Here is a 21,496-nt window from a genome sequence, read left to right as displayed (position 1 = left end):
AGGAGAAGAAAGGGGGGGTCAGATACGGAAAGATGGAAGGGCCCAACTGACCATCAGGAGGGAAGATGCCACGCTGCTGACTTTGACAGAGGATGGGGCTGTGAACCAAGCGGGGCAAGTGGCCTCCAGGAGCTGGAAGTGGCAAGAGGAAACAGATTCTCCCCTAGAGCCTTCAGAGGGAATGCGGCCCTGCTGACTCCTTGGTTTTAGACTTCTGACTACTAGAATGGTAGAAAATAAAATAATGTTGTTTTCAACTAGTAATTCATGGCAATTTGTCCTAGCAGCCATAGGAAACAAATACACTCACCTACGTGGGGGCAGGCTCTCTACAGTGACCTCAAGCCAGGGCAGGGAAGGTGAAGGAACTGAGCCAGTGATGAGGGTACTGAAGGGTGTGTCAGGCAGAGGGAGCAGTGTGGTAAAGGCCCAACCACCACTAGGGGGCGGTGATAGGCTAAAAGCACATCGATGTGGCTGTGTGTGGGTGACTCAGGATCCAGGCTGCAGAGGGTGTAAGGATCCTGCAGCCCCTACGGGGTCTCTGGAGACTTGATTTTATTCCACGGCCAATGAGGAACCTCTGAAGGATTTTACACGGGGGTGTAACTTACTCATATTTCTGTTTCAGAAATAGCACCCAAGGCGGCTACTGCCAGGACCCCACTGGCTGGGGAAGGGCAGGCATTTCCCCAACTTCCCCGAGGACGGCATTTCCTGCTGCCTACATTTCACTTCAATCACTGGGTAATGTGATGCTGGCCAATGCCCCGCATGCACCAGATTCTAACTAAGTGTGCACCCTTCGGCCCATTTGTCACAGGCCGTCGCAGAGACACAGAAAGGAAAGGCGAGCCAGGAAGGTTAAGTGCCGTCACTGCAGATGTAATGTGCTAATGCTCATCGCTTGGGAGGCAGTCAATTTACCTTTCCCTGCGGTGAGCGCCTCTAACAGGACCTGGCCCAGGAAAGTGGCTGAAAACATCCTTGTTTATTATAGACATAAAGCAGATGGCTTCAGGCAGAATGGAAATGGATTCTCCAAACATCTTTCACTACACAGACCTCTTGACTGGACTCCTCATCTTAAAGAAAACAAGAGATGTGGTTTGTATTTCTGGGGTTGACGAGCACATTTTTCAGGACCTAGGGAAATCATTTCCATCTGCACGAGTATGTCAACTTCTCCAGGGCAATCAACCTTCACGTGAACTCTGGGCACTTTTTCTTTTCAACTTTGTTGGATTCACCCGCTGTTGCTATGGGCACACGGTGCTGCTAGGAACAAAAGCAGAGCGAGCCTTCTTTGTCAGTGTGAGGATCCTCTGCCAGCCACCTCTCCACGGAAACAAACATGCCAATTAAGCACTCGTTCTAATTATGAGACTCCCAGGAAAGCAGGCAGCCTGGCTCTTCAGCTTTGCAAACTTTCAAAAGATTTGAAGGAGGCACGAGGAGTGGAATGAGGTCCCTTGCAGCCACACACTCAGGAGTTGGAATGCATTCCGATTGGTGCGGGAAAGTGTAAGGGAGTCACAGCTCCTGGGTTTGCTGAGTGCAAGGCTAGGCCCTACTTTACACACATCAGTGCTGATTCTTTAAAGCTGCCTGGAAGGAAAGGGTCTGTGCCTGCATGCTGGTCAAGAGCCCAATCAACTTCTCTGAGCCTCAGTGAGCCACATGGAAGATGGAGATACATCACACACCTCCTAGGGCTGTCATGAGGGTTACTGGAGTTGACCCACCTAGCACGGTACTTGGCCCATAGGGGGTTCTCCAGAAATATTAGCTCCTCTTTCCTTTCATTATGCTTAAAGCAGAACTCACCATCCCCACCTCCACCTGCTTGTTCAGTTTTTGCAGTCCCGCATGATCAAAACCTGACAGCCCTTAGGGCCATTTCAGCACCCAGCTGCCTGTTAGGCATCTCCTTGCAGACCAGCCTGGCCTGGGAGATGTTCCCACAGAAGGGCGCTCCCAAGGGAAGGCCACACCCACCCACCACCGCTCTAGTCTTCCACCTCGCTCCACCTCTAACAACTCAGCTCTGAGCATCACTTGTCCCTGCAGTTAAGACTTGATTGCGAGAAACAGGTAGTGTAATGTCATGCTGGTAGAAATAACATCTGATGCCAAATAAATATGCTCCAGATCACAGCTGACTTGCCACCGTGGAACAAAGAAGGTAGAAGAGGCGGGGGAGACGGTGAGAAGTGCCTGGTGTCTCCTGTGAGGAGTGCCGAGTAACAGATAATTAAAATCACAACCTACCAGCAACTGCGCTAGTGCCTTAGACGTACAGGGCTAAAAGAAAACCTGGCCCCTGTGCTCCAGAAGGGTACAGTCTGGCAGCAAGAACAAACCACTAGGACCCCAGGTGGGACTGAGTGCTGGGAACCTCCCAATATCCATTTCTGCCTTTCTCTGTAGTAACAGAGTTTCTGTCTTTCGCTGGCAGGTTACTACATTCCCCAGTCTCTGCAGCAGGGGAAGGCCATCCATGTGCCTAAGGTCTGGCCAAAGATCTTTGAACAGAAGTGCTGCGCGAAACTTCCAGAACCTTCTTGAAATGGGAAAGGTGTGCCCTTCTCTGCTGCACTCCTGCTGTCTAGAATGTGATGGCTGGAGTATGGTAGCTATACTGGACCAACTCCCAGTTTGACAGAGAATAAGCCAAGAAAAAGCCAGGATCTTAATGACCCTGAAGCTGCCATATCAGCCCCAGACTGCCTAGTTCAGGCTTCTTTTTCCTGGGGGAGAAATAATCTAAGTCACCATTATTTTCTATTTTTCTGTTATATGCAGTCAAACCTAATTCTAACTGATACCTAATGAATGTTTATTGAACTAGTGTATAAAGAAATGAAAAAGTGTGTAAACTTTTACAAGTTTCTACTGCCCCAGTTAAACCTATTTTATATGCAGAAACTCAAATGGATATTGTTTGAAAGGGAAAATACACCTAAGGGGGGAAAAAAAATCTATCATAACTTAATTTTTTATATGAATTTTTCATGGGAGGAAAAATCCTTACTCAGGACTCTAGAAGGCTGAAATGTGTAGCAGTGAATCTGCTTTTCTGTAGATCACAAAAACCAGACTCTGTCCTATCTCCTTCCCCCCAAAACGGATTCATTATGGTGTGCTGTGGCACTCGGCTTTGAGTGGGCATTTGCCATATGGCTTGGCAGTTTAATGGTTTTCTGATACTTGACAAAAACGAAGTACAATCATTTTGCAAGGAGTCTGCGTTCCTAGATGGGTCTTTTCCAAATAACAGCTGTGCCTCAAAATTGAGTTACTCAAATTGCAATTTGTGGACACAATACTCAAACATTTACAAGTGAGCAAAACCTCAAATCACTTGGGCTATTTCCAGGCTTCAGAGTTTATGAAGTTTTTAGCAATGTTATGAGTGTGCAGCTGTCAACAAACTCAAGCCAAAGTCTCCAAACCACCAGACCTGGCAGGCAGGAGAGATGTCCTACTTAGCAGCAGGACATGTGCAGCCGACCGCAAACCCTCTGGAGAGAAAGAACACAAGGGAAGTAAGCCTCACACTAAAGCCCGCAGACCAAATCCCTGTGCCTCTCTCTCTCCGCCCTACCACACTGTACCGATGACACCAAAGCTACGGCTCGAGTCCTGACCTTGCTTATGGGCCCCTATAGGTCCAGGGACGTCCACCTGGCATTGGCTTGGTAACAAGCCACATAAACATGGATTCAAAGCCGACTAGCAAGACTTCCGAACTGAGTGACCTTGAGTTTTATCAGTCGGGAGAGTCCAGATGAGGTACATTACAATCCCCAAATCTCAAGAGCTTAAAACAATAAAGGTTTGTTTCATGTTCCTATTACATGTGCATTCCATGCTGGTTAGGGCTCTGTCCTGTATCGTGTTTTTCCCTCAATCCAGGACTCAAGCCGATGGAGCAGTCACTACCTGGAATATGGTCAGTCTGTAGCAGAGGGGAAAGAAAGGGCTCTAGAAGGTCCCTCACCAGCAACTGTATTGTATGGTTGGCTCACACGGGCACGTGTCACTTCCAACAACCCCACCCAACTGCAGCGAGTTAGAAAATACAATCCGACTCTAGCTCTCCACCTTCAGGACACAGAAATATTTGGTCAATAGTCTTGTGTCTACTATGGTCAATCAACCACTCGAGCCTCAGTGACCCATCTGGAAAATGGAGGTAACTACACCTCCTCAGATTGTTATAAAGGTCAATCAGAATGGACCCATGCAGAGTACTTAGAACAGTGCCTGGTCCACAGGAGGTTCTCCAGAAATACCAGCTCTTTTCCTTGCCTTCAAAACAGAAATCTCAATCTCCCGCATCTTCTTCTGGCTGCCCAAACCCCTTGTCTTAAAAAGATTCCACTGTTTTTCTAGTCCCTTTCAATCAAAACATGCCAGTTAGCTATGACCTCTCTTCATCCTTCAACATGTCCTCCCAGTACAATGAACCTCCAAGTATGGCCAATATTCCCCACATGAGGTCTTCACTTTCCATCACTACTGAGACCCATCCTACTATCGGATTTTACTATCTTCTGGTATAAGTTAGGATTTTTAAAAAATTGCAGACAAGAGAAATGAGCTCTGGTCATCCTCGTTCCCCTCCCCACTAAAGGTACAGCAGTACAGGAGCATGGAATCATGGGAAGGCCACCATTATGCCATCACATAGAGTAAAGGAAGAGCTGAATATGAGGTCTCAGGGTGGACAAGGGACAGGGCAGTGCCAGTCTCAGCCTGGACAGAGTCCCATGGTACAGACATGGTCAGTGGGGCTCACACCAATGCACAATGTTGTTCCGAGAGAGGGGCCGTTGATGTGGGCTGGACAGACCCTATCCCACCCCCACTGATAGCTTCCACACTTGATGAGAGAAACTCTGGAACCCTCTCCCTCCCACCACTTCGGCCCCAATCCAATCTCTTCTCGATATGCTAAACAGATGAACAGTCCTAAAGTTTGGGTTAAGTCACTGAAACTACTGTGATAAACTACTCAGTGTCTACCACGCACCAAGCACTGTTTAAAACCTGGGCCTTTATGCCAAGCCAGTGATAAAATCTTCAGCAATCTGTTCTCCACTGGCATTTAGTTGCTCAGCCATGCCCTTCATCTGGCATTAGAACTTTGGAGATTTTAGCCCCACTCTACCTCTCCTAATTGTCTCCCGACCTCCCTCTCTATTCCCCACATATGCTCTGTATCCTCCCCAAGCTCAGACCACTTGCTGTTCTGGACGGGTCTTCTGAGTGGTCCTGCTTCTTGGGCTTCTGTTTATGCCACTTCCTAGAGCCAGGTGGTCTCTTTCATGTCAGCTGTCCCACATAGCTTCCCCCGGTAGCCCACCGAGAAGTCACTGTTCCATCCTCTGACCTCTTAAAGGTGACACTCTGGGTACTATTGAGTCCCTACTCTTTGCTTGCCTAACATTATGAATCTCTGAGGGCAGGGATCCCATGGGGTCTAACGTAGAGTGGAACGCAAATAAGGACTATTCACCTTACTCGCTGGGGGACAAGGTAAAAGTGAAAAGTAGATCAAAATGAGAGCCAGAAAGCACTGGTCACCCCCTGGCATGGTCTAGGCCGTAGCACCTCCATTCTTGTTTCCAATGCCCAACACTTCCTGGCTTTTCCTGATGCAAATTTCTGTCTCCCAATCTGGGGCATCAGCTCTCTTCTGGACTTGAATTTTGCTCTCACCCCATCAATTCTGTCTGCTGCCTTGGCTGGGCTGCACCCAGGGTCCTGATTTGCACCTTAGAGGCATCATTTGATTCCTCTGTCCATTCCCTGCCTCTGCCCCTGCCGAATCCAGAGTACATGTCCGGGGCCCTGCTCCAGTCCAGCAGCGGGCAATGAGCCACAGTGAGTGTTGGGAAAAGCAGTCCCACACCCTCTACAGACCTAGGAGATTCCCTGTATGGCAGAGAAACGCAGAGCTGTCCACAATGATGGCAGGGGATGGCACCATGGCCCTTCTAGTGCTCAAAGAACAAAACTGGCAGCCATCTGGGCTCTTCTCTCTCTCTCTCCTTGACAGCCTGTCAGTTCCACCTTTGCAGTATCTTTATTATCCATCCGTCTCTCAAACACTGGAGTCCCTGGCTTGGATTGGGGTTCATTATTTCTCAGGTGGACCCGAGTGAACTCTTACCTGTCCCCAGTGTCACCTCCTTGGCCCATCTCTGGTAGCTACTCAAGGGATCTTTTAGCACGCACACATGGTTTCCTGCTTCCCCTGTCACCCATATGCATTGTGGGTAATGAAACTCCTCAGTGTGGCATCCATGCGCTTTACAGTCTGGCCATGGCCTGTTTCATCAGCCTCATCACTTCCTTACAACCCCCTCCCCGGGTCTGCTCCATCTAACTGCTTTCCATTCCATCCTAAGTCCCCTTGGATGGAATTTTAGGACCAGCCCTGAAATCAAATACAAAAATTCTAACAAAGAAGGCAACTTTGTTTAGCTTGCTTGTTCATTCCCTAAAAAAGAAAATAAGCTGCCACTGCCATCAAGTTTGTCAGGGCAATAGGAGCTGACAGGAAGATCCCAAAATGCCTGGAAAGGTGGGAAGCTGGCCAGGCTCTCCATGAAGGCAGAAGAGACCAGTGGAGGCCCAGTGAGCCACAGCAGGGGACATATAGGCAGGAGCCTTGCTGCTCAAGGATAGGCATTCACTTGGGAATTTCACTGGGTACAACACAACCAAGTCCAGAGCAATCCTTTCCCATTTCATGTAATAGAATTTCCTCCAGAAATTATAAGCCAAGCAGCTCATCTTCCCTTCTTTATTGAGCTATAAGCAGACTGCCATAGTCATGAACAGATAACTGCAAATCTGGGCAGTGATCTATGAAATCAGAACAGACCTGGGTTTGGGGATGTGATTAATTAAAATTTTTAACCAGGTTCATCCCACGTATATTTAATGTCATGCATAAGTGCTTTTGTGCTGGCTGGAAATTAGGCCCAAAGAGTGGGCAGTTCACAGAAACACCTGCAGTCCCTGTGATTCTTAAACAAACCTTATTTTGTTTCTTCTCTCAGTTACTGCTTCAGAATCCACTAGCAGGAGTGGCAGATCATTCCCAGCCTATGTCCCCAATAAAGCCCACGCGTTTCCCCTGCACACAAGAATATGTGCACTGAGACCGTGAAGGGCATGGGGCACTTCTTCTGGCCTTGAACTGAGGTTGCCTGTGCTTGCAATGGGGGGGGACCTCTGCAATGGAAAAGGCTTGGCATTTACAAGCTCTGTAACCTTGAACAAGCCCTTCAGTCTTCTATAAAAAGAGGATAATCCAAGCTTATCCATGGAGGCTGTGAAGATGAACTAAAGAGACACATTAGGACTACATCTCCTACACTGCATTCAGAGGAGGGGGAAACTTCCATCAAAGAGTTAGGGAACAGGATTCATATGTGCCAAACCTGTGTAAAGACACCAATGTCCATGATAGACTCTACCTGTTCCTCCCGCAAGAAGGGGATAAATGAAGCCACTATTTCTCTGAGCACATCCACCCCTGCATAGTATAGAATCAGGGATTTCTGGCCAACTCAGGCCTGGGTTGGAGCAGTTGAAAAAGCCCACCAGGTCACACACAACACTCCAGCGGTGCATCAGGCTCCCTCCCACAAAGTCAGGACTTGTTGATTTACTTTACTATATATGAACTTAAAAACCAGCAAAGAGGTTAATTTGCTTCTATGATTTCTGAAAAAGTAATGTATTTATCTGGCACACACTTTGGCTGATGTTTCTTTTTATAGACTCCTGTGACACGAGGTGATCCATGAGTGTGCACACCACAGCATGGGGCTGGAGCAGAGAGGTGCAAGCAAGGAGGGTCCTGGCTCCAGGGGACAAGGCGAATGGGCAGAGCTAGAATCCAATCAGGCCAGGAGAACTAAAGAGCACTAGATGCCCAGAGGTGTGGGTGAAGCCAGATGCAGACATCTGGAGGTATCAACTCTAAAACGGTGAAGCTTCTTCCCACAGGCCTCTAGCTCATGTAAATTCTCTTACATGTGCTGGCCTCACTAAATCAATAAAATAATAATTTAAGTGTGAAATAAAATATAGCCAAAATGAAATGATTTAAGCTCACCGTCTTCCATGAGCAGATGTTCCAGGGGAAGTGTGATGTGGCAGAGAATCTGCAGCAGCGCAACTCCCTTTTCTCCTTGCTAAGAAACCTGATTTGGGGGGCATCTGCATGGCTCAGTCCCCTAAGCCTCGGACTCTTGATTTCCGCTCAGGTCATGCTCTCAGGGTGCTGAGATCAAGCCCCGGGTGGGGCTCCGCGCTCAGCGGGGAGTCTGCTTCTCTCCCTTTCTCTTTCCCTCTGCCATTCCCCCTACTCACGCGCACTCTGTCTCTAAAATAAATAAATCTTAAGCACAACAAAACAAAACCTGATTTTGTTCAGCTTCAGGGACAAGGGGCACAGATCCACACAGAAACCATAGCACCACAGCCACCATGGCAGGCCTCTGCCTTCACCCGTGATTGGTCAGCACGTGACCCAGTCCTGACCCGTGAGCCGCACGAGGAAGAGCCCGGAGGCCCACGGGAAACATTTTGGAAGCGCAATGACAGCAGGTCCTTTTGCCGCCCCTTCTTGCCCTGGACGCTGTGGTGTGGGGGTGTGACGCTTGGGGCTGCCACAGCCCTCCTGTGACCACGAAGGGAAGGCCTAGAGAACTGCAGCAGTCAAGGGCAACCCAGAGACGTGGTCTCATTAAGTCGCTGCAATAACCTAGGGCAGCCTCTCTCTAGACTTTATTATGGGAACTGCTAAAATATCTTTATTGCCTCATCTACTGCTGGTCATTTATTCAACTGCTTGTGTCCTCACGCATCCAAACAGATACATCTCAGGAGGCTTCAGTTCTTGCCTTCCCCTCACAGCGTGTGCACTTTCGTGTGATTCCAGTGTGTAACGACAGGTACTTCTACATCACGTGGCCCCTGAAGTCAAGGCAGCTGCCTCACCTGGGCTGCAGTTGACCCGAGACTGCATCTGTGTTGGAAGACATCCCACTCGGCGGGACCTGGAGAGGGAAGGTATGTTGAACTCCAGTGTAGAGCTGTACTGGGAATCTTCCAGGGACTGTTTTGAACAAATATGATTTTCGGTTGACACTGTGACCTCAGGGGAAGCTGCCACCTGGGCCTCTTTGCAGACCCCTCTCAACTGCATTCACTGTTCCCACAGGCACTGACTGCAGGGACCTTTCTGAGGGTAGCTATGTATCTCGTGGGACTTTTATACCCTCAATGGCGCCTCAGGGGGACTGCCTTTGGTGTAGCCTCCTCCCTCCTCTCCACAGGTGGGGACAGCTGTGCCTTTCCAGCTTCAGTGCTGGGCGCTCGCCCACGCTGCCTGTGGTCCAACACCGCCTGGTGGCTCGAGGAAGCCTGCTGAACATACCCACAATGCCATCCCGGTTTTGTTCCTGCTGGTCTCTCTGCCTAGAATGCCCTCTCTACCCATTTCTACCTATTAAACTTTGTTTCCCCAGCACTCAGCACACATTAGGCCAACCACAGAAGGTCTCCTTATCGTGATAATGACAAAAAACAACCCAATTAAAAAACAGGCAAAGGACTTGAATAGACATTTCTCCAAAGAAGATACACAAATGACCAATATACACATGAAAAGACGCGCAACATCACTAATCACTATGGAAATGCGAATCAAAACTACCATGAGATACCACCTTAGATACATTATGATGACTATTATCAAAAAAAAAGAAAGAAAGAAAAGAAAAGAAGTGTTGGTGAGGATGTGGAGAAACTGGAACTTTGGTGCACTGCTGGTGGGAATGCAAACTGGTACAGCCACTGTGGATAACAGCATGGAGGTTCCTCCAAAGATTACAAATAGAACTACCCTATGATCCAGCAATCCCACTTCTGAGTATAGACCCAAAACAACTGAAAGCAGCCACATGAACAGATACTTGTACATCCATGTTCATAGCAGCATTATTCACAGTAGCCAAAAGGTGTAAGCAACCCAAGTGTCCACAGATGAACAAAATGTTTATATATATAATATATATATTATCTATTTTTGGTATATATTATATATATTTTTGATATATATATAATACACATACAATGGGATATAATACAGTCTTCAAAAGGAAAAAATCTGATATATGTTACAACATGAGGACATTATGTTCCATGAAATAAGTCAGTCACAAAAAGATAACTACTGTATGATCCCATATATATTTCACTACCATCTAGAGTAATCAAATTCATAGAGACAGTATAATGGTGGATACCAGGGGCTGGAGGGAAGAGGGAATGGGGAGTTGTGTAGTGGGTATAGTTTTAGTTTCGCCATCATCAAAGAGTTTTGGAGATGGTTGCACAACAGTGTGAACATACTTAACATTACTGAACTATATACTTAAAAGTTGTTAAGATGATAAATTCTTTGTTATACGTACTTTACCACAGCTACAAGTTTAAAATAAAAGGTCTCCTTTGTGAAGCCTTCTCCAGGCTCTGATTGCACTGCATTGTTCATCAATCTGCCTTGACTTCTTGTTTTCTGTTCTTTCAGGATTGTTTTGAGACCTACCCAGTTGCCTAAACCAAAAGAATCACAGAGTAAAGAGCCAGAGCCTTGACTGAACTGCTCCTGAAGTCTATACTTCCCAGAGCATTTCAATTGTATGAACCAATAAATCCCCTTTTTGACATTAAGCTAGTTTGAGTTGGTGTCCTGTGACTTGCAACCAAAATCAACTGAATTGAGACTACACCTGATATGAAATATCAGAATGCTAAGAATTTTAAAAAAAGACATTAAAGATTTCTAGGGAATAAACAAAAGAAAGTTCATAGACAAAAAGCTGAAGATATGACTAGCATCTAACCCCTCATCTGCAACAGTAGATGCAACAGACAACTAGTGATGCCTGCATCCTTCTAAGAAAAGAGGACTTTGAATCTGGAATTCTCTATTTGGCTAGATAATTAAGTATGGGGATAGAAGAAATACATTTTTATATATGAATAGACTCAAAGTTTACCTCTCAGGTACTCTTAAGTAGTTCTTTGAGGGTGTGTTCCAGCAAAACAAGGAAGGAAACCCAACAAAGTAGAAGACAGGGATCCAACCTAGGAGGATGGTGAAGCTAGGATGAGAGCTGTACAGGCTGGAGAGCACTGGGCAGGACAGCAAAGCGTGGGGCTCTAAGAAAAAAGAAAGAGAGGAGAGGCCGGAGAGGCTGCGTCAAATGGGATTATGGTGAAAGCATTTCTCTCAACCAGTTAAAAAAAAAAAAAAAAAAATCCATGTAAAACAAAAAGCGACATAACATGGTCCAAAAATAATGTGAATTAAAATGTGACATAATTTTAAGCTCTTTATGGAATATGAGAAAATACATTTGACCCTCGTATTAGGAGCCCTGTGAGTGGTCCAGGGCTACTTGACCCTGGAGTGAGCATTTATGGGGTCATAATGATTTAAATCCTATTTCATGGTGTTCAACTTTTAGAGTCAATCTAGTGAAAAGGCATAGAAAGCTTAACTGTGACTACAGAATAGAAAGATAATGTTAAACCTTTGGCAATGTAAGAATACAGCTACCAACGGGAAGCAGCTGGGGAAAGAAAGAGGGGAAGAGGGAGAAGCTACCAATGTTTTCCTCTTACCACACGGAGAGTCTAGGCACTGATTACTTTACCAAGAAAAAACAGAGATTTGGTTCTGAGCATCAGATAAGGGGACTTTAAACAAGCCAGGGCATAAACTTCTCTCCTAGAAAAGCTGGGAAGGTAGGCAGGTCAGGGAATAGTGCAGTAGCTCTGATGTCATCAACATCCCAGAATCCTTTTAGATTTCTCTGTCATTCTTAGAACATGCCTTCCATCTACCCTCAAGATTGTCTCATGATCACCCAATGGCTGCTGCAGCTCCAGCCATCATATCTGTGTCCAAGAAAGAAGAGAGAAGGGCAAAAGAGGCCTACCTGCTGAGTCAGTGCCCTCATAAAGAACTTTCCTAAAGCACCACCCAACAACTTCTGCTTATATCTTACTGGCCAGAACCCAGGGACATGACCGCCCCTATCCAAAGGATAAAACTGACTAAATCCTAAACTGAAAAGTATAGTTTTTTAGATGGCACACTGATGCTCTCAACAAAACTGGGTTTGTTTGTAAAGAAGGGAGGAATGGATATTGGGTAAGCAATTTACCATCTGTGACTCAAGAGATAGAAAGTATATATATACATATTTTTCAAAGATTTTATTTACTTGAGAGAGTGAGCGCACGTGCAAAAAGGGGGAAGGGTAGGGGGGAGGGAGAGAATCTCAAGCAGACTCCCTGCTGAGTGCAGAGCCCACTTGGGCTGGATCTCAGGACCCTGAGACCATGACCTGAGCCAAAACCAAGAGTGGGATGCTTAATGGACTGAGCCACTCAGGCACCCTGAAAGTATATTTTTTAAAGTAAAAGTAAAAAGGTAACCAACAAAAGAGTAAAAAAGTAACAGAACCATCAAAAATGAGAGGAAGGAGGAAGGGTGCAGAGTATAAATGAGTTAGGTCAATCTTTTGTAAGGGGACTCAATGGCCATCTTTCCTGGATACAATTTAGAGTTGTGCATGTAATCTCCAAAATAATTTTAAAAAACCAAAGAGGCTACCTTTGGGAGGTATGCAAGGAGGCAGGGGTGGAGCTGTAACTTTTTATTAAAAGCCCTTCTGAATTAGTTGAATTTTTTAAAAAGCCATGTGCACTTATTATTTGATTACAAAAGTTAACAGCGTTTAGTCTATTCTTTTGGGAAGCTGAGCATCACTGTATTTCCTTTACGCTTGGCAACCTGGGTCAGTGGTGGGCATTTTGGTACGTTTTTAAACTCCCCTCACTGACTTAGAAAGCGACAAAAATCAGCCATATTCAGGGCTCTCTTTATTTCACTTCTTTCAATTGATTTGTTATTTTTTAAACTCTAGTCATTCACATTCAAGATTATTTTTAAGATTTTATTTATTTATTTGAGAAAGGGAGAGAAAATGAGCAGGGGGGAAGGGCAGAGGGAGAGGGGAAGCAGACTCCCTGCTGAGCCAGGAGCCCGGGCTCCATCCCAGGACCCTGGGATCATGACTTGAGCAGAAGGCAGACGCTTCACCGACTGAGCCACCCAGGCGCCCCTCAAGGTTCTTTATGAGAAGCTGGACTGGACTGGCAGCCACATCACCTCTTCTGTTTCTGGTGGGGAAGGTCCGCCTATGCCCCACCTTTTGTCTGAACGGAGGCAGCGACGACTCCCCATGCTCATTGCCCCGGGCCACTCCCGTCTGCCCCGGGACCTCTGTGCAGGGCCGCGTGTGCTCTACCTGCCTGGTCTGCACTCAAATCGCTGTCCTAATGTCTCTATAATATATTAACAGGTGGTGGCCAAAGGGAGTTCTGCTGAAATAGGCAGTAGTTCGGGCCATTTTGGACAAAATCCTGGAATGCACACGATAATGCTGAGCGATGCAGTTTAATTTATGAGCATGCAGGTCTGCTGTGAAATTGGGAAATGGAAGCATGAGGCATTAGCATTCACATGGCAAGGGCAGGGCCAAGTCCAAAACTGTAATACGCCTTTCCCAGGGAGGACTGGAGAGTTTGAAAGAGCAGCCACACGGTCAGTTAAATGTGTGCTCACGAACCTCATCTGTGTATTTTAATGCCACCAACCACCTGAGAGGAATGTGCTTCTCCAGACCCTATGCCTTGAATTTTGCCCAACACCCTCCACTGCCTTTAACAACAGTCGAACACTCACATGCACCTCTTCTGGGCAGATTTAAAAGATGAATTTCATGGTCTGGATATGGTTTGATCTGCAGGGGGGGAGGGAGAACAGACAGCTTCTCAACTTCCTTCTAGCTAGGGCATACAAACTATTACGCAGTGAAATATTTCCAAATTAAAACGGGAAGACAGGCACATTTGTAATTTAATTCATAGCAGTTGTACATGCGGTTCATGCTATGTATTCTCCAGTTAAAGGAGCTCGTCAGAGATTTCATCTGACCTTGACCTTGTAGCCCATTTTTCAATGCACAGAATAAAAGAACATCTATTTCCGCCTTCCTTATACATGAAAATACACCCTTCTAAAGAGTCCAGAGGAAACACCAAGCATGCTCCAGCAGTTAAAATATGTTGGAAAACAGGTTGGAAATCCCACTGCAATAGACTGAATAATGTCCCCCAAAGATACCACCTCCTCATCCCTGGTTCCTGCAGATGTTACCTTATTTGGGAAAGGGTCTTTGCAGATGTGATTAAGTTAAGGACCCTGAGAAGGGGAGATTATCCTGGATCATCTAGAGGGCCCTGAATGCAATCACCTGGATCCTTCTCAGGGAGGGAAAGGGAGGTCTGAACACACACAAGAGAAGGCCATGTGAAGACGGGGCAGAGAGGAATCTGGAGATGCCGGCCCTGAAGACTGGAGTGATGCAGGCCCAGGCCACAGAGTGCCAGCAACCACCAGAAGCTGGAAGAGGCAAGGACCAGCTCACCCCTGAATGGATCCCCTCTGAAGGGAATGCTTGATTTGAGCCTTGAAACGGATTTCTGATTTCGGCCTCCAGAACGGTGAGAGAATACGTTTCTGCCATTTTAAAGCACCAAGTTGGTGGTAATTTGTGATAGCAGCCCTGGAAAATTAACGCACCCATAGAGGGGCCAGAGGGGAGAGTTTCAGTTTTGACAAAAACCATCCCAAACACTCTGTGCTTCTTTTAATGGTATCGAGCAGAATTCCACTTCCTGCCTCCAGCATGTGGGCCAGTCAGGTCCCCGGAGCACGGGCAAAGAGAAGCGGTAGCCTTGCGCCTGGGCCCCTGGGGGCAGCTCTAGGCAACGTCCCTTCCTGCACAGGGTGCTAAGTCCATGACGAAAACATGTCTCGTTCTTAAAGCAAAACTGTGACTAGGTGAGTGTGAAGGGGGTACCGAGGATTTAAGAGACTTCCAATAAATTACCCTCACAGCTCAGACAGGGCTGCGTTGGTATCTGTACGTACCAGGGGGGCACATCTTTAAATAAATGCAGTGGAATTATTAATAAACATGGCCAGATGCCTGCAAGCATATGTTACACGGCTTTTCTCTGAGGGTTTATCTGTAATCGTGAAAAATTAGAGACCCAAATGTCTATGAACAGGGGAATGGTTAAGTCTCCGATGATGCTATGCAGCTATTAAAGAGTCACATAATTCTACACATGCTGACATTAGAGGTTATGAATGAGTAAACGTTGCATGAGAAAAAAAGGGCAAGTTGCAGATGGGATGATAGTGTTCTCATTTTGGTTACACAAAGCGATCTCTGTGGCCGTAGGATACAGAAATACTATAGAATAAGAACGCCTCTGTATGTGTGTACATCACTGGATGGGTGCACTGCAGACAGCAAGTTATTACCTCTGAGAGAGGGGAGGCTTGCTGCAGGGACAGCGAGAGGAATGGCCAGACTTGGACTCCTTTATGCGAGTGAGCTTTTTCCCTAAGCGTGTACTCCCTTTGTATTTTTAAGAAAGCAAAAACAGACGCGAAGTAAAGAGGCGCCCTGAGAACCTTGTTGAGCCTGTGTCAGGTAAACAGTGGAGGCCCTCGGGAACTGTGTGCCCAAGAAGCACTGTGCTGCAGGTGGTCTTCAGAGATCGGGCTGGGGCTTCTGGAGGCTGCCTGGAAGCCAGCTAATAGTGCAGGGCTGGAGGCAAGAACCTTAGTTTTTATACCAGGCTCCCCAGTGGGGCTGCCATGTTGTTATGGAAAGAAAGAAAGGCACAGTAAGTAGACCAAAGTCCCAGGCAAGTGTGTCTTCTGTCTTTTCCACAGGAGGGGGGCCAAGCCACTGTTCACCAACTCAGTGGTCTACACCAAAGCCAAGGGAAATCTGTCTTTTGAACACTTTCTCTGAGAAATTCTGCATGATGTTTCTAAAGCTTTTCCTGCCTCCTGGAAGGGTGGTTTTCTCACCAGATGAGCACACAATCCCTCTGCTTGTTATTGAGCACAGCTCTCTTTGTGTGGGTGAGCCACCGAGCAAGACGGGAGGCCCTATGCCGTGAAAAAGGGCCCTCTTAGCCCCCCAAAGTACACCCCAGCCATGTTCCAGCACATATGAAGGCAGAGCTCTTGGATCTCCCAGTTACCTGTGTCCTGGAAATGTGGTTTTGGATTAATATACAATCAGGTTGATCAATTTGCACCAAAAAGGCATTAATACAGCTGAGGGAAGTATGCACTGATCTCACACTGTTCAAATCAAGGGTACTGAAGAGATGAATGGGAGTGTGTCTCCGAACCCCAAAGCAAAGATGAAGTTTCCTGACAAGAAATGACAAGCACTATTCTCTTTTGGATAAAAGCAGGGGTATGGGTGACTTCTCTCTCAAACACATGCTATGGGGAGCACAGGGCCTTGAAAGTGACAGGTCTCTACAAACACTTGCTAAGTGACGGCTCTTAGTGAAATTACTGCTTTTGCTGGAATGAAAGGAACCAATCCTCTTTCTCCCCCACATAACATGAAGTGTTTATTTTTCAAGGTATGTCTCTCCAAGATCTGCTGCAAATCTTTAAAAGTCATGACATTTTATGATTCCTTATTACAAATTTCAAGAAAGACTTTCATCTCCTGCATTTTAAAGAAATTGTCACAAAAACAAAGATTGGAAGCCGGATTTTTCCCTAAGCAGAGGGAATGCTGTATCTGACGACCAATGCTTCATCAAAATATTGAACGCTGCTGGTTTTGTGCTTCCATTTGCAGAATGTTAACACCTGGTCAAACCCCCCTTTTATAATTGAGGAAACAGAGGACCAGAGAGGTGAAGTTGCTTATTCAAGGTCACACATGAAGGTAACAGAGCTAGAATTGGAGCTTGGGCTGAGACTTCTATCACACTGTGACGCTGCCTTCTAAACCAAGCTCTTTGGTTATGGAGATTTTTAAGTTTTACCCAAGGAATGCCTCATGACACATAAGCCGCATCCCTAGGCCTCATGAGACTGGCACTGTGGGACAAATGCAGGGGATGCAGAAGATAATAAATTCAGAGAAATAAAGCTGGAAAGGACCTGGAGCGATTCTCTTACTCCCATTTCCCTACCTTGAGGCAGAAGTCACTGACATCATTCCAGGGGAGAAGTACCTTATTTCTAAAAGCCTTCAGGGAAGATTTCATAACTTCAACTTACAAAAAGGAGTTATCTGATTTCCTCTCAATAGCAGGATCCAAGAAGTAACCATAAAAAACCACTGCACAGTTTGTTGCATAAAAAAACATAAAACGCTCCTCACCCCGATACCTCAGAAGTGATTATTTAAAATCACCTTCCAGGGCTGCCTGGGTGGCTCAGTCGGTTAAGCGTCTAACTCTTGGTTTCGACTCAGGGCAGGATCTCAGGGTCGTGCGATCGAGCCCCGCATCGGGGCTTAAGACTCTCTCCCTCTCCCTCTGCTCCTCCTCCCTGCTCTTTCTAAAATAAATAAATAAAATCTTCTAAAAAATAAATAATAAAGATAAATAAAATCACCTTCCAATTTAGTCCTACTTGAACATTTTTACTGCGAAAGGAAAACATTTTGGAAAATAAGAAGAGCTTGGAGATGTCATGAAACCCTCCCTACGATCTTTGTAAAAATTCGTAAGAACGTCAGAGACTCAGTCGGGCCTGGTTGTGTGTTTAACTTTGACAGAAATGATAATAGAGAGAGGCCTGCAGAGCACAAAACATTTGTGACACGGGAGCGACTGAGGGAGAAACCATGTAACGGATCTTACTGTATGACTGGCACCTCTAAGTTTTGTAAAAAGTCCCATTTTTTTTTTTTTTTTTTTGCAAAGCAGTTTTTACAGCAAGCCTTAGATCAAGAAAGTACATTTTTGAGTAATGTGAAGGGGGAAAAAAAAAATAAAAACAAAATAGATTAAAAACTCCACCAATGATTCCACATACATTCCTGCCAAATGATCCAGAAGCCAGAGGTTATTCAGAGAGGAGGAAGCCTGCCTACCATCCGTGATATTAAGAGAGGGAAAGCTAGTCACGTGTGGCAGTTCATCTGAAGACGAAGCTGCTGACCCACTGCCAATGGCTTTGGACTGCTTCTGGATGGCTGATGATGGGATTCGGGGCTCCTGAGAATCATGGGGTGTACCTCCGAGGCAGCTGCTGGAAGTAAGGTGGCCCACGTCTGTGGCCCGAAGAGGCTGGCTGTGTCCGGAGCTGGCAGGTCTGGGGACAGTGAACACCAGAGTCCTGGCCTCAGGGTCTCAGGCTCTGGGCAAGGGTGCAAAATGGCCTTCCTTAATTTCACCCCTCCCCCAGCCCTGCCAACCCCTCTCCCTAATGGTCTGTTAAAGTTTCTCACAGCCACGCCTCAGTGCTCCTGTTCCAGGCATTTCTCCTCTGCTGTTCCAAAGCAAGTGTTTCTCTGAATGCCCCCAGCAACCCCCCTCCTCCCCTGGTGTTCAGGAATCACCCGTCCACTGACTGATGGTCTGGGGGCCCACATTCTCTGCTCCTCACAGAACACTGTATCTGGAGCCCAATCCTGGATCTGTGTCCAGCCCTCACCTTCCACCCAGCTCCAGGTCAGAGGGAGAAAGGTCGAGGTCCTCAGCTAGGGCCTTGAAACCCCAGGCTGGAGGCAATACTGGGAGGAACCGTGCCTGGGAAAGAAGGGCACCATGGGCTCTACCCCAGCCAGCCAGTGCCTAGCCCAGATGTGGGGCCCCGGGAGATTCAGCAGCATCTCAGCCCCAGAGGTGGCCCACGGCTGCTGGAAGAGCCACATGAGCCAGCAGCCGTAACCCAGTGCAGTATGTGTACCCACAGAATGCAGGGGGACCCAGAAGGGAGGCTAAACGGCTCTAAGTGCAGGAACCAAGGAAGCACTTAAGCAGGACGATATCATTACTAACCATTTATGGGGGCATGGCTGCTAGTAGCTTTACACATATTATTTCAATTCGATGCTGTTATTCCCCCTTTGCAGATGAGGAGGAGACGGGGGCTGGAAAAGTGACCTAATTCATTCAAGGTTACCCACCAAGGAGGAGAGAGCAGGAATCTGCCCTCACACCACAGGCTCTTAAGCTGTCTGTCTCGGGTGTGCACAAGGTGACAACAGCACTTCTCATTTCTGCAAGGGGCTGGGAGCACGTGCTTGGGGGGACGGGGGGACGGGACAGCTCCGATTCCCAGGTCCCCAACAGCACGGTGTTTAAGTGGGACTGCAAAATTCTCAAAACCAAATTAAATTCACTTTAATTTTGAAAGCAAAAGCAAACAGATGCCCAGCAGCCTCTTTTCCTAGGAGAGGGGATGGAGATCCAATAAATCGCCAACCCTCCCCACCCTGGAGAGAGGCTGGCCATCACTGCGGACGCAAATGCAGCTGTGCCTCTCCAAGAGCAAACACACAGCGTTGGTGGCAGCTTGAGAAGTCCGCAAGCAAATGCAATGAAAAACCGGAGCTCGATGTGCTTAACCAGTGAGATGCACATTCACTCAAGAGACGATTAAAAAGAATTCAAAGTGCAAAATGAGTTTCGTGATAAGCTGTTTCCCCCTATTTTATGGAAACAATGGAGATCGCATGTCTACGGGGGGGGGGGGAGACATGCCACACATGCCAATGTAAGGAATCACCGCTTCAGAAATGTCACCTTACTAGTGTTTTCCTATCATTTCCCATGTCTATTCCACTTCATAAAAATACTTAGGCATGGATTAAGAAGCTAAGAGGTGATCCTGTAAATAAAATGAGACTTAGGATGGTTTAAAAAAATATCATTGCAAAAAATCTCACACCTTCCAATGAGTCATGGAATAATGCAAAAGGGACAAAAGTGATATTGTTAAAAGCCTCATAATAAAAAAAAAAACTTAATTCAAAAATAATAGAAAACCATAAAATGCTCAGAAACTATAAAATGCTCATTGGAGTCGAAGCCATTATTTTCTGAGCAATCAAACAGATCGTTTATCAGCGGCTCTCTGGTTCCCGTTTTCCTCAGAATCCTGTGTGCAATAAAGGCTGCATCTGAGACCCCAAAACTTTCTCCTTCTGCGTCCGCACCCCTGAGAGAGTCCTCTTTTCAGCCTGACCTCTCCCTCCACTCCCTACCTTGCCTCCACTTCCTAAGGTGAATTTCTGGCCTCTGTCTGGGGCCTGGCACCCTAGGACCCCCATGTACCATCTCCTGAAACTCGGCCTGCCATGATGCCCTGTTTCTGCACAAGTGTGCCTCCTCACCCCATATCATCAGCCCTGTCTACGGCGGCGTCAGGTGGAAGAGCCTCCTGGATAGGCTCTTCCTCCTCTATGCCTGAGACCAACATGCTTGTTCTTCGCATTCCTGGCCTTCAACCCAGTACACAGAAGGTGCTTAATAAGTGTTTGCCGAATATATGATATAGGCACCTGGTCGGGAGCCACTTGCTTCCTTCCTTCCCTTGGAGCTCTTCTCTCCACCTGGAATGCTCCCATCCCCTCAGTTTATCCATATCCCCTTCGCCAATTTTCCATAAACGAACAGCACCATCATCCAGTAAGTTGTGTGGTAGTGATTCTGGCCCCCTTGAAAGAAAGGGAGCCGTGGGGCGCCTGGGTGGCTCAGTTGGTTAAGCGTCTGCCTTCGGCTCAGGTCATGATCCCAGGGTCCTGGGATCGAGCCCCGCATCAGGCTCATTGCTCAGTGGGAAGCCTGCTTCTCCCTCTCCCTGCCCGTCCCCACCACCCGTACGCTCTCTCTAATAAATAAAATCTTTAAAAAAAAAAAGAGAAAGAAGGAAAGGGAGCCCTACAATTCATGCATCATTGAATCCTATACACTCTGCTTCCTCACTCTTTCTCTGACCTCCCTTCTCCATCCCTCTGTTAATGCAGGACCCTGGCCTTCCTCCCATCCATGGGGCTACCTCCTCACAGAAATGTCCCGCTCCTCACTCCCTTGTCCAGCCTGTCCCAAATGCACGCCGGAACTCGTCCCTCCCCGGCTCCCCTCTGTCCTTGGCTGGACGCCAAGCTGTTGACAAGGCAGAGAGGTAGCCCCATAAACCTCAGCTCCTAGCAGGCAGGCCCCAGCCCAGCAGGAAGCTGGCACCCAGGTGCCACAGAAGTCCTCCTGCCCAACGCCAGCTGGCTGGTAGAGCGGAAACCGATGTCAAAGCAGGGAGTCAAGCAAAAACTGTCTAAGCGAGTTTTGCTTGAAAGTAAACCTATACAAGTAAGTGATTTGATGCAGGGCCTAGGCTTTGTTTTTGGAGCAGGGACTGAGCTTTCACAAACCCCATCGGGCAGTGACAATTCCCCATTCCAGGTTCTTTAAGGTGGAGAGGGCAGCTGAAGATGCACAGGAAGAACACGAGGATGGAATCAGGCTTGACTTTCGGATTCCC

General features: G+C 47.0%; 1 protein-coding gene across 4 annotated transcripts in view; it reads right to left on the bottom strand.

The window, feature by feature from the left end:
* The window catches only part of NMNAT3 (nicotinamide nucleotide adenylyltransferase 3), a 113,859-nt gene that overhangs the window by 68,288 nt on the left and 24,075 nt on the right, over nt 1-21,496 (bottom strand). Inside the window, exon 2 of one of the 4 annotated variants that reach the window (XM_032408594.1) lies at nt 11,094-11,256. The exons of the other annotated variants lie outside the window; for them this stretch is intronic. The gene's annotated coding sequence lies outside the window, so the exon portion shown is untranslated. The remainder of the gene's footprint in view (nt 1-11,093; nt 11,257-21,496) is intronic. 4 annotated transcript variants of the gene reach the window in all.

This window comes from Phoca vitulina, unplaced genomic scaffold (assembly GCF_004348235.1).
Source record: "Phoca vitulina isolate PV1807 unplaced genomic scaffold, GSC_HSeal_1.0 scaffold10, whole genome shotgun sequence".
Lineage (NCBI taxonomy): Eukaryota > Metazoa > Chordata > Mammalia > Carnivora > Phocidae > Phoca > Phoca vitulina.
Note: the sequence above shows the minus strand (reverse complement) of the source record. Positions and strands in the feature narration are given on the sequence as shown.